At 42.4% G+C, this 14,301-nt stretch overlaps 1 protein-coding gene across 3 annotated transcripts in view; it reads left to right on the forward strand.

The window, feature by feature from the left end:
* The first annotated feature begins 2,579 nt into the window (after positions 1-2,579).
* dhrs1 (dehydrogenase/reductase (SDR family) member 1) overlaps positions 2,580-14,301 on the forward strand; it is a 133,709-nt gene continuing 121,987 nt past the window's right edge. For all 3 annotated transcript variants that reach the window (XM_084312961.1, XM_084312962.1, XM_084312963.1), the window contains exon 1: positions 2,580-2,696. The gene's annotated coding sequence lies outside the window, so the exon portion shown is untranslated. The remainder of the gene's footprint in view (positions 2,697-14,301) is intronic.

Genomic DNA, 14,301 nt, shown 5'->3' on the forward strand with positions numbered 1-14,301 from the left:
CTCAAGATCGTACTCAAGTACATTTACATTTACATTTAGTCATTTAGCTGACGCTTTTATCCAAAGCAACTTGCAAGTTCTGAAGTAAAAGTACAAGTAAAAGTCCGAGTATCTGGCTAAAAACACACTTGAGTAAAGTCTAAAAGTTTCTACTTTTAAATGTACTTAAGTACTGTAAAAGTAAAAACTATTTTTATTCCGGGGGAAATGAAATGTTCTGTTTCGTCCTCTTTATCACTCGTACTATCGTTTGTGGCCATCTTCTGTAGCTTGTCACTCTGACTGTCTATTCTTCTGATCAGGGGCGTAGCTGAGGGGGGGTAGCTTAGGAGGATTCCAAAGACATCACTCAGGTGTATTATTGATGCTCTTATTGATACTATGTGTGTGTGTGTGTGTGTGTGTGTGTGTGTGTGTGTGTGTGTGTGTGTGTGTGTGTGTGTGTGTGTGTGTGTGTGTGTGTGTGTGTGTGTGTGTGTGAGATATATAGAGAGAGAGGGGGGGCTTTGGTAGACTATTGCATTGGTCCATTCATTGAAGATGAACGCAATGCGACATCCTTTACTAGGCTCACCCACCAACAGTGCAGGTGCTGAACTGCTGATCTGAATGTATAGGTAAAAACCATATTATGCGTTTTCATCAATAAAAAAATGGCAAAAAAAAAATCTCGCGCGCAAATACATTCTTTCATGGGGCCCAGAATCTGGAGCTACACCCCTGCTTCTGATAGCAGGTGTTTAATCAAAGATCCCCGCTTTCTAGTCTTGCACAAGGACCAATCAGCATGGGTATGGGCGGGTTCATTTCCCATTGATGGGGATTTGATTGGCTGTTTTCTCAGGGCTTTTTGGGGTAGAACACATCCTAGCCTACTACAAAAACCTAGGGGTCCGCAAAGACGACAAATTCCAATCTGGATTCAGAACATCCCACTCCACTGACACATGACTTCTCTATTTGAACAACCACATCGAACAAGAGGTGGACGCGGGCAAATACTGCGGCATGGTCATGCTGGACCTACAAAAGGCCTTTGACACTGTCAATCACTCCATTCTGATTGATAAGCTAAAAGCAATTGGTTTTGATAGTTTATCAGTGAGCTGGATGCAATCCTACCTGGAGGGGAGAGAACAGATGGTGGAGGTAAACGGTACACTATCCCCCCCCCCCTCTCAGTGAGCTGTGGTGTTCCACAAGGAAGCATACTAGGACCGCTACTGTTCCTAATTTATGCAAATGGCATGTCGTCAGCTTGTGACTGCAACTTGTTCCTGTTTGCGGATGACTCAGCCCTGCTGGTCTCTGACAAGAACAAGTTACAGGTTGAAAAAACCCTCAGCTCGGAACTAGGCAAAATCTGCATCTTGCTCGCTGATAACAAACTATCATTACACCTGGGTAAAACAGATTCCATTCTCTTTGGATCAAATAACAAACTATCATTACACCTGGGTAAAACAGAGTCCATTCTCTTCGGATCAAATAACAAACTCAGCAAGACCGACAGCTTCTCAGTTACAGTGGGTGACAATATTGTCACAAGGAAAGATGAAATTACATACCTGGGTTCCATCCTAGAGGCAAATATTTCCTGTGACAAAATGGCATCCAATGTAATCAAAGAAGTCAACCAACGAACAAGATTCTTGTACCGGATCTCCTCTCTGGTAAACAAGAATACCCTGAAGACTCTAACAGGAGCACTCATTCAAGGGTACTACGACTATGCTTGCACCTCATGGTACCAAAGCACCTCAAAGGCGCTAAAAACAAGATTACAAACATCACAAAACAAACTGGTCAGACTACTGCTTGACCTTACTCCTAGAACCCACCTCACCCCTGCCCACTTTGACTATCTAGGATGGCTTAGAGTAGACGACAGAGTACAGCAACTGGCAATGGGCCTGGTCTACAAGATACACTACACCAATAAGGTACCCATGTACATGTCGAAATACTTCCCAAAGGTCAGTGAATACCACGACCACAACACCAGAGGGAGTTCCACAAATCATGTGCAACCCAGATTCGTCTCAAACAAGGGACTTTACACGTTTCACAATTATGCCACATCAATGTGGAACGCCCTAACCACAGCTGTAAAGGAATGTGAATCCCTACCCACATTCAAAACCGCTCTCAAAGAGCACCTACGGGAGGCTGCAATTAGAAACTGGCCCCCGTAAATGTCCAACCCCCACCCCCCCACCCCCACCCCCTCCTAATGTACAGTTTCCTCCCCCTCGTACAGTATGTATATTATCTGTTAGGATCTGTTTAACAGTACTGTATATTTGCATATTGTGTGTCACAAATGTAATAGTACTGTAACCTGGCTGTATGTGACATTTGTGTGTATTGAGGCGTACTGTATTGTACCCATTCTGCAATCTGTTAATAAAGTTTTCAATCAATCAAAACCTCACCTCACTTCACTTCAACATTTTATGCAGACCTTTTAACATGTAATTGCGATAGGAACTCTTATTTCGAAAAAATCAAGTAGGAAGTAGAATTCCTTATTTTAAGCTGCGTGACTGGTCACAGTATATCCACACACAGCCGTTCTTCCAGAAGGTAGTAGAGGGAGGTGATCCACACACAGCCGTTCTTCCAGAAGGTAGTAGAGGGAGGTGATCCGCTGTCACTTACTTTCCACTGAAGTTGTTCCTGTCGCCAAATCAAACGTAAGAAACCGTATTTAGTACCGGTATGTTTGCTATAGAATAGGCCATGTGAGGGTGGGAGTTTCTGGGTTCAACTCTTCTGCACTTCTGCTTTTCATTTGATAATCTCTCATTGACTAGTTTCCACACAGATACAGGGTATTGTTCCCTTTTCACGTGTGATACAATGGTTGTTTTTTGCATTGCTAATGCATGACGTTGGGTGATTACTGATTTCCCATGGCCTAGCCGGGCTAGCCCTGTTTATAATTCGGCTTTTAACTATTAGGCCTATGTATTTTATCGTGAGTGCATGCAGTTGCATAATGCAAACTGCCATTGATAACGTTATCTTTCTATAAGTGGACTATGGACAATAGATGGCGCCATCTCACCATTTAACACGTGCAACACTTTGATAGAGGTTTCAGCCACCTGCTGGCCAAGCCCTGGCTGAAAAATCTGGATGCAAAAAAACGTTCTTAAACTCAACTAAAATATGAACAAATTATTGGCCCAAATTCCCTGACCCGCCCCCAGTCAACATCGACGGCTCCATTGTCACCCCCTGCACCCACGTCCGCAACCTGGGTATCATTCTCGACCCCACCCTTTCCTTCCTCCTGCATGTAAACCAGATCACAAAAAACGCCTTCTTCCACCTCAGGAACATTGCCCGTCTACGCCCCTCACTATCGTTCTCTGCTGCTGAAACACTGACTCATGCACTTATCACTTCCCGACTGGACTATTGCAACAGCATTCTGTATGGCACATCCACCAAAATCCTCAACAAACTACAATACGTCCAAAACTCTGCTGCTCGCATGCTCACCTCCACCCACCGCTCCGACCACATCACGCCCATCCTCCACGATCTCCACTGGCTTCCCATCATGTACAGGATTCAGTAAAAAATTCTGCTCGTCACCTTCAAAGCCCTCAACAACCTGGCCCCCTCCTACCTCTCTGACCTCCTTCTCCACCACACGCCTACCCACTGCCTCAGGTCCGCAGACGCTAACTTCCTCCAACCCATCAGGACTAAGCTCCGGACCTGGGGGGCGACAGGGGCTGCAGCTGCCCCCACCCTCTGGAACGCCCTGCCCAACCATATCCGTCATGCAGACACCCTCATCATTTAAAACAGCCCTCAAAACCCACCTTTGTACCCTTTCCTTCAAACCTTGAACTCCTCCCCCTCTCACCTTTTTTATATAATTTTTGAATTTTGAATTTTCTCTACTAAAACTATTGTTTGTTTTGCTCTGTAAAGTGTCTTTGAGCATTCGGAAAAGCGCTATACAAATTTGATGTATTATTATTTATTATTATTCCCTTCTGACCAGAAAGGCATTTCCCATAGACGGAACATTAAGAAGATACCTTCAACATGTAATAACTGTACATATTTACATGAATGTAAGTAAAATAAGTGAGGGTGTGTTTTTATCATGAAGACTGTTTATTTTGAAAAGTCACCTACTAGTGATGCACCGATGTGAAAATTGTGGCTGATACCGATAACCGATATTAAAGGTTTGAGCGTTCATGTGGTAAGAAGGCCAGCGCTTTAAGTAATAGGGGTGGGTGCGGTGTTTGCAGGGCTAAAAACTATTAAATATTATAGCTATCTAATAAACACATCGATTGTCAGTGAGTTTCTTCCGGTCAACATGCAAAAAACACGGGGGGCGCTAGTGTGCAGCGGATGGAGTAAGACGTGTTTTCGAGAGCTCACCGTTCAACTTTTAATTTATTACTTTTGCCGTCCTTCACCCAAGTTTGCTCTCAAAACGTACTCTAACCTGTTAATCCACCTCTACATGTCATAGAAAACCCCCAAAACTCAGAAAATGCCACTTACACGCAGAGATAAAGGAAAAGGCGAACAGCTAGCTAACATGGCTAACGAAGACGGTGCTGATGACTTCAATGGCAAACATCCCCCACCAATGGAGGCTATGTGGAAAAATATGTCTGATGCAATTCTGCAAACAATTAATGACCTGTTTGACCGATTTGAAGTTAAGTTTGCATCTCTCCAATCTTCCCAAAATATTTTGGCTACCCGAATGGATTCCATAGATGAGATGGCCTCAAACCATGAATCTCGTCTGACGGTAATGGAGAAAGCCATAAACGGGCTACAGGTGGATAGCGCTCGCCTCCGCGCCAAAACCAACAACTTGGAGGGGCGCTCTCGCCGTAACAACATTAAAATCGTCGGCATTCCAGAAGGGGAGGAGAAGGGGAAGCCGAGAGAATTTATAAGCGCCCTTATCCCCAAGCTCCTGGGTGAGACACACTTCCGAAAGCCATTGATCATTGACCGTGCACACTGCACCCAACAGCCAAAGCCAACGGAGGGGGCCAGACCTCGCACACTCATTGCCAGAGTCCATCACTACCAGGAGAAAGAGATGATAATATGACTTGGTCGGCAGGGGACCCTGCAGTACAACGGGCAGCGAGTTTTCATCTATCCAGACTACACTGCCGAAGTGATGGAGCAGCGGCGAGCGTTCCGCGAGTCGGAGATAAAACACAGCCTACGCTTCCCGGCCAAACTCCATCTCCAACACAACGGGCAGCAAATGGTATTCGCTTCCCCTGAAGAATTTAATTTGTGGACGGGAACCTGAGACACAATGCTAAAGTGGGCATTGAACAGACAGGATGAATCCATGGGACAGTGGTGATTTTCGCTGAGAGCACTAAGGAACACTTCAAAATACATGACGGTATCATTTATAACATTTATAATATTCAATTTTATTTGTAACGGTAGAGGGGCAATCGGCTGGCCAAAGTTTGCATTTGTTTACAGGCTGGTTAGTTAGCGGGCTTTCATATAAGCAGTTTTACAAGCCAGCGTTTCCGTTAGCCGGTAATTACCGGTATTTGTCCGGCAAAATCTCCTGAAGTCCGACATATTTAATTTCTCCGGTCTTAATGTCCGGTGAAAATAATTCCCTGAGTCTAAGCACAATTTGATTATTTGAATTGTATTAAAATAGGCTAAAATTAAATAGCCTATGCGATGAACGAAACGATCATTACATTTGTTTCCTCGTTGCTTCTAATAATGACAACGACGTTGTCAGCGAGAGCTTTAAAAACGTAGGTCTCGGTTCGCTTCATCGGACCAAACGCGAACCAAATATAGGAAGTGATTATTATTACCACTGCTCGCAGCACTCACTGCAAAACAAGCACACTGCATCTAATCTCTCTATCTATCTATCTATCTATCTATCTATCTATCTATCTATCTATCTATCTATCTATCTATCTATCTATCTATCTATCTATCTATCTATCTCTCTCTCTCTCTCTATGTCTGTGCATCTTGGGAAGAAGGAAGAAAAAACGCGGCTTATTATTATTACCGAGGCGCGCGGCTTATTATATTATTAAAACGGCTACTTGTGGGCACTCATAAAAACACCGTGGTCTACAAGTTGTTTAGCGAGAGGATGGTGGTAGGTAATGTGCTTCAATAGAACAATGGATCAATGCCATGTCAAAACTCGGCTCCGCTGATCTGGGCTCCGCAGTACACACACAGACACACACACACGCGCGCGCGCACACACAGGATCGCAGCCACACACACATTTCCACTGTCCAATAGACAAGCGCCCTTTTCGACCGCGTGACATTGAGGTGGAGAGAGTAGTCACGCAAACCACGATAATGTTGCAGTCTCTCTGCTTTCTCAGTTCTTCGCTTGATATAATTAATACAAATGTCCAATATAACGGAATTCGTTAGCTCATAAAAATGTGATTATAACAGACTGCTGTTCAGTGTCGGACCGACTGCCACATACGCGGTCTATTTTATTTCAAGTCAGCAGCAGCACGGAGACGGAGTATCGAGGGACTTATTTTATTTGGAATATATTAATGACTGTATACGCAAAAGTAGCCTAGTTTTAAGTAATAATATTATAAATCTACATGCCTTGAGGATGACATGAGCCTGCCTATCAATTGTTTTAAAGCTCAATAAACTATGACCGGAATTAATCTCATTTGTCCGGTAGTTGAAATCTTGCAGGTCACGGAGACCGGCAACAATTTTTTCTAACGGAAACCCTGTTACAAGCCATACGCCCGGTGGCGTCTATGCCAAATACAACACAGTTCGGTTTCCGGGTTCCTCTGATTGGCCACTAAGCCCACGTGACCGCGCGCTAGCACGCCCCCCTTATCGCCCACTGCCACGCTGTGAAGTAGGGCTGGGCGATATAACGATAACTATAAATATCGCGATATATTTTAATAATCGATATCGAATATCGAAATAAAAAAAATCGAAAAATCGTTTTTTTTTTCTTTTCTTTTTTGGCCTGCAACAGGGCAGTTTTAAAACCAGAGACAGTGGACAGACTTGTCTTTCTTGCCTGCAACTTAAAGTAATGGCTTTGCTTGTCCAAATGACAATACTGACCAAATTGAGATTTATTTTTCTCTTGTCCATTTATTTTGTTTGCTTTCTAATTTAAAATACAGTTTGAAACCGTCTGTACACAGTAGGCTATGTGTGCTAGCAGAACTAGACTCCAGTCACGAGTCACGGTGCACATGTGCTGTGGTTTGTCCGCCAAAAGATCGAAAATAAACTAGCAGAGCCAGAACTGTTCAACTCCCCTGGAGCCACAGCCAGCAGAGAAGCCGGTTTACTTTCGCTTTTAAACCAGCTGCAGCCTGAGAACTGGAGTGTGAGGGGATGTAACACTAAAGATGGCGGCAATGACAAAGAATTGCTGCAAAATAAACATACATCTGTTGTTAAATTATTATTATTTTTTTTTACTTATAACAATTTCGATAATTATCGATATCAAGAAATATGATAACATTATCATATCGTTATCGTGATATGATTTTTTTCCATATCGCCCAGCCCTACTGTGAAGCGGAAGAGCCAGCGGGGCGACGCGAGGCAGTGGTTTCAGCAGCAGCGGCCGTCTTCTTCCGATGCGGCTCGTTCAACAACGCCAGACTCAAGAAACTGTGTTCCCTTTGGATGTGTTCTCATAAACAATGTTTGTTTACACTGCACACGACACTCGAGGCTGCATGGGTGTAATCTCTCCTCTAGCTATATCAAAGAGGTTGCGTTCAGGAATCGACGTTGTGATGTCCTACGGATCTTCCTCTCTAAAAGCCCCACGCAATACAGCATGTCTTGAATGTTCAGGCAGGAATTGGAAAAATAAGCTACATCTGGAATGAATAAAGTGATTTTTTTTTTTTTAACTGTCAAGGGTACCAGCGTCTTTTTCTCCAGTAGCGCAACTAATATCCATATCAGTTACATCATCCAAGGTATTGTTACTCAATGTTTGTGAGCGTGGTTTGGAGATATTCACAGTAATTTTTAATTCAGTAAAGTAGTCAGATCTACTCTTTATTGAAGGTACTGATATGATATGATTCTACGATTAATACTACAAATGTAATGGTCCTCAATGAGTATAACAATTACACAAAACATTAGCTTTATATCAGCCTTTCTGAAAGAAGAAATGGTTTCTTTATACATAGTTCTATATATATAATTTGAAATAAAAAAATACCATGTTCCTTAGTCCTGTATTATGATCAAACAATTACACAAAAATGCATCTTATATAGACTCATATGCCAAAACATTCAGAAATACCCAAATGATGCAAGTTTGTTTTTTTATGACATGCACAACTACAAGCTTTTAACCCTTTAATCGCCAAGGACGAGTTAACACGTCATTCTCCGCCATGCGTAATCTGCCAATGACGGCGTAACACGTCATTGAGATCAATATTTCAAAAATCTGTGATGGCAATCATATTTCACCCGCGGAGACTTGAGATCTCCTGTTGATCTCCTCTCAACTCTCTAACGGTTCAAGAGCGCCATCTGGTGGCCGATCGGCGGATCGCCCAAACAGCAAACCGGAAACGGAAATTGGTGCTCATCCAAATTCGGTCCGGCCACTCGCTATAGCTCCCGGGGCTCCATCTCGACACACTGGATAATCAATCGCTCGCCCTAACTCAATAAACAACGTTATTTGGACGTATATAGTATTATACAACCTGGAAATGGTTCATCTAGATCAGGGGTTCCCACACTTTTCAGGCCGGGACCCAGAAAATAAGGCGTCAGAGAGCCGCGGCCCAATGCACATCGTCAGGCTTTTTTTTTTTTTTTTTTTGCCAGGCAACCGTTTTTTTAAGCCAAATATCACTTCAATCCTATTAAGTTAGTTCAAGTTAGTTATTAATTTATATGTGCTATTTATGAGAGGGCTAACTTGTTGCAAAATAATAATGATAATAATAATAGCCTCATTAAAATACTATTGTTGCTTCGGTTGTTTTCAGCGTTTTATGTGCATAATCTGTTATTTAGTTTGAAATGTTCGTTGAAATAAGTAGATTTTCGTTTTTGTTTATTTATTAAGTTAATATAAAACCATATAGTCACATTTTAGAATACAATAGAATATAATTTTAGAATACAACTAGAAACACTGTCCTGGCCTGCTTCTAAGTTCAGTGGCCTGACAAACTAAAAAAAAAAATAGATTTTTTTTTTATTTTTTTTTTTTTAATCATCTCGCGGCCCTCCCATGGCTGCTCGCGTCCCACCTTTGGGTCGCGTCCCCGACTTTGGGAACCACTGGACTAGAGGAAGGATGACAGAGGATAGGGTGAACGAGTGTCACAGGGCTGTGACAAAGTTTGTTGTCAAAGGCCTGCACCCGTTCTCTACAGTGGAGTCCAAGGACTTTAGGTAACAACTAATCATTCAGTGTATATAGTTTTTTTTGTATACATAGTTGTCTAACTTGTCTGTTGTTGTTGTTGTTGTTATAAGTTATTATTGAAGCAGCTATTCCCACCACTCCACACAAATTTACAATAATTCAATCATTTCTAATCTTTACTGTAGGGAGATGACCAATGCTCTCAACTGCAAATATACCCCTCCCTGCATAAATTATATTTATTTATAATACTTATTTATAAAGTTGTATAAATAATAAAGCAATGTCGATTCTGTTCTTAATTAATTGTCTTTTTTTCTTGCCAAAAAATAATAAAAAAGAACCGATAAGAGTATCGATAAAGTACCGAACCGTTAAGCAGTATCAATAAGAGTAGTAGTATCGATAAAATCCTAACGATACCCATCCCTAACCTTACCTGCACTATTCTTATTCTGCCTACTTTTATACACTTCCTATCAAATTCACGTGTGTCAGTTCTATGCTAATTTTATCTCACTACCTACTACACTACTGTAATTTTAAGAGCGCTGCTCTGTTATAATATAAAACTGAACTTTGTAAAGAAACTCAAAGTTGAGAGCGATGTGAATGAATGAATGAAAACTTTATTTAACAGATTGCAGAATGGGTACAATACAGTACGGCTCACACAATTGTTAAGGGGATGCAGACGATAAATACAACTAGAAACACTGTCCTGGCCTGCTTCTAAGTTATTTTTTTTTTAATCATCTCGCGGCCCTCCCATGGCTGCTCGCGGCCCACCTTTTGGGTCGCGACCCCGACTTTGGGAACCACTGATAATAATAGAAAACTGTCTACTCCAAGCTGATCGCCCAACGGCCCGAGGAGACTGGTGTAAGTTTCAGCGTTTATTATTACCGTGTTCGATACAAACTGCTCTGATGATCATATCACCCACACTACATGAATCATCTAACGTTGGCCACGGAATTATAAACGACCCCCCCCCCCCCTCCATCCGGTCAACATCAGATGATGAGTAGTAACTTCTAGAAGCACGTACATTTGAAATTTTTTATCTGGCGCCGATCGCTATCAAACTGTATTTGATCATCAATATAATGCATTTAGGGCTATAAATCACGTTCTGCAGAATGCTGCAGAAAACGATAAAAACATATTTATACTTTAGACTAGGGCTGGAACGATTAGTCGACATAATCGACGATGTCGATTATAAAAAGAATCGTTGACGAGAAATTATTGCGTCGATTAGTCATAAAAAAAATAATAATAATTATTATATTTTTGTATTTTTAATTTTTTTTTGCACTACCTATCTTTGTGAAAGTGGCTTCTCAGCTCTGGTCCAGCCAGCTGAAGACTTCTTAGCTTAACATAACAGACCGACAGTAAGTTTGGGGGAACTAATAGGATAACTGCAGGGCTGTACACTGCGACGAGATTATCGCGAATTGCCCCTTTAATTGGCCGTTGCGATTGGTAAATATTATCTGGGGGCGGGCTTGCGAGTAGTGCTTTCAAGCCTTGCATTCGCATTTCACTCCTAAATTATCCAAGGCGTGTGATGACGCGATGACGTCACTCACGCGAGCTGAGCAGTGAGCACTCAGCAGGTATGATCAGCTGGAACAATCGACTGAGCACTCACTCTGATAGACTGGCTGATTTAGCTATGAAGAAAAGTTAAGTTAGTATTGCTTCATATTTTCGACGCATTCGACCTCCTATAGTGAGCCGAACTGAACTGAACTCAGACACACGGAGAGAGCTGCGTCTGCTGCTCCTTCTCCCTCCCGCACCCGTGGCTGTTTTTTTTTTGTCTTTTTCCCCCTCCATTTTCCTCCGATTTTCTCCCATCCCAATGTTAGTCGTATGCCAATTCCCAGTCCCTTCCTGGTCGCTGCGCACTTACCCCCCACAGTCAGATCATCTGGGAGAGTGGAGGCTACCACGTGCTTCCTCCGACACACGTCCAGCCAATCACCGCTTCTTTTCACCTGGCAGCGCGGATTCTCATCGAGAGGGCGTAGCGTGTGGGAGGACCACACTATCCCCCTCAAGTCCTATCCGCGCTTAGCAGGCGCCCCGACCGAACTGTAGGAGTCGCTGTTTACAACGACCCGGACCCACCCCGCCAGCTTCTCCCACCCTCTAATACAGCCAATTGTATTAGTGCAGACGGCCAGCCAAGCTGGTGACAACCCCGGAGCTGTGAGCTGGATTCGCCTGTTCGAACGAATCCAGCTCACAGCTCCGGGGTTGGTGACGAACGCAATCTCCGCTCGGCCACCTAACCGCCCCCACCCGTGGCTGTTGTAAACACTAGTCTCTAGTGGGACACTGGGACCTCGGTGAGCCTGCCAGCCGGCTAGCTACTGATATCAACAAATGCTCCAGCAAGTCTAGTAGTGCATGATAGCTCGCGTTAGCTCACTGTTCAAAACGAAACGTCCCATTAAACTAAATAGCTACAGATAGCTCCTGATATCAATGTCTTATAACACTGAGTCGATGCGTATTCGAGCTGAGGGCACTCTGAATATAGTCAATAGGGTCCAGCTGCAGCGCCGGAGAATCCTGGCCGTAGCTGGAGGCTACAGTATAGGGTCCAGCTGCAGCTCCGGAGAATCCTGGCCGTAGCTGGAGGCTACTCGAGTACACACAGACAGTGGAGCTGCCGCTGGTTGCATATAGCGAGCATTTTGACTTGTTGCGTGGTGGCGATGTCTCGCAGATAATACAACTACAAGTATGATTATATAATATATATATTTTATTAAAAAAACATTTTTATATAAAATAATTTTATTTCTTTTTTTTTAATCAAAAACAATCGATATAAATAATGGTAAAATTGTTATTTAAAAATGTGCCCCTAAAAAATATTTTTTGCCCTTAAATTTCTCATTTAGGGGCAAGTGTGCCCCTAGTGAAAAAGCTTAGCGTACAGCCCTGAACTGGGGATGTTGTTTGGTCCTGACAAGAGTCTCAAAGCAACTCTGAGGTCATGCTCAATGTCCAATCTGTTCCTCTGCTCTGTCTTCAGCTGGACCAGAGCTGAGAAGCCACTTTCACAAAGATAGGTAGTGCAAAATAAAATAAAATAAAATAAAATAAAATAAATATTATTTATTTTTATTTGTTTTAATATAATTTGTTTTCGATTAGTCGACTAATCGAAAAAATAATCGACAGATTAATCGACTACCAAAATAGTCATTAGTTGCAGCCCTACTTTAGACCATATTTTAGTATGAATATGTGAATGAAAAAGTAGAACGTTGCTACATCCTAAACGATAGATACTTGACGTTGAATGGGCCATAGTAATGTCAATTTAGCTATACAATTTAAAAAGTTATAGCCCTGCAAAGAAGGGGAACATCTCCATAGACTTTCAACAGTGGCAGATAGGGGTATATGATCAGAATAATCCCTGGCAGATAAAGGGTTAAGAACACTGACATAACCGCTGAATATCACTGAAATCCAAGTTAATGTATATCTTAGAAGTTCTTTGTTTCATCGTACAAACAGCCAAAGCTGTCATGTATGTTGTGTATGTCATAAATGTCGATATGAATTGAAAATGGGGGACCCTGATGTAAACAAGACAAACGTCTTTCTCTGGTCTGCATCCCCTTAACAATTGTGTGTATTGCGAGCCGCCTCGGAGAGAAGACGGCCGCTGCTGCTGGAGCTGGTGCCTCACGTCGCCCCGGTGGCTCTTCCGCTTCACAGAGCGGCAGTGGGCGATAAGGGGGGCGTGCTAGCGCGCGGTCACGTGGGCTTAGTGGCCAATCAGAGGAACCCTGAAACCGAACTGCGTTGTATTTGGCATAGATGCCGCCCGGTGGGCCTCAGTTATTGAGATTGGGAATACAATGCTTTGACGGGGGAAGTGTTCGGGGGGCGGGAGTTGGGGTTTATCTGTGTTGAATGTTGTCCAGAGCTGCCAGACTAATTGTTTTTGTTTATTGTTAATTTTCATTCTAGTGTGCTTTTCCAGGCTGTTCTCATTATTTCAATTGTATAGCCTACATGTCAGGATCCACTCGTATAAATCAGACAGATATGAATAACATAACGTTGGTCTCGTGGAATGTACGCGGTCTTGGGCATGCTCTAAAGCGGGGCAGGGTGTTTGCGCATTTAAAGTCTCTTAAAGCTGACATAATGTTTCTACAAGAAACTCACATAAAAGCTACAGAGCAGAGGCGACTGTGGGCTAACTGGATATCTCAAGTTTACCAGTCACCTTTCACATCCAAAGCTAGAGGTGTCGCTATTCTTTTCCGCAAGAATATCCCATTCCAGCTTTCCTCAATAGTCACAGATCCAAATGGCAGGTATATTATGATTACTGGAAACATACATTCATTCCCTATCACGTTATTGAACATATACGGCCCAAACACTGATGATTAGGGCTGACCTTCGAAGCTTTTTTTGGCAATCGAAGCTTCGGGGCCGAGCTTCGATTTTAATTCGAAGCTTCGGAATTATTATTTATTATTATTATTATTATTATTATTATTATTATTATTATTATTATTATTATTATTATTATATATATATTTTTTTAATATATATATATATTTTCTTTTTTCTTATGTTGTGGGACTTGTACAGCACTTTGGTAAACTTTGTTGTTTTTAAATGTGCTCTATAAATAAAGTGGATTGGATTAATTAATTAAGTAGCCCCTTTCGTGACTGACGCAGCCAACAAGGTTTCACTCGGCTGCGCTGCCTGGGTGCAGTGGGGCTGCTCTCACAGCCAACGACATGACATTACATAATTATGTTGCAACCTTCGTCTATCAAGCAAACAATTATATAAATATTTA

Source organism: Notolepis coatsorum (genome assembly GCF_963971535.1).
Source record: "Notolepis coatsorum genome assembly, chromosome: 4".
NCBI classification, from domain to species: domain Eukaryota; kingdom Metazoa; phylum Chordata; class Actinopteri; order Aulopiformes; family Paralepididae; genus Notolepis; species Notolepis coatsorum.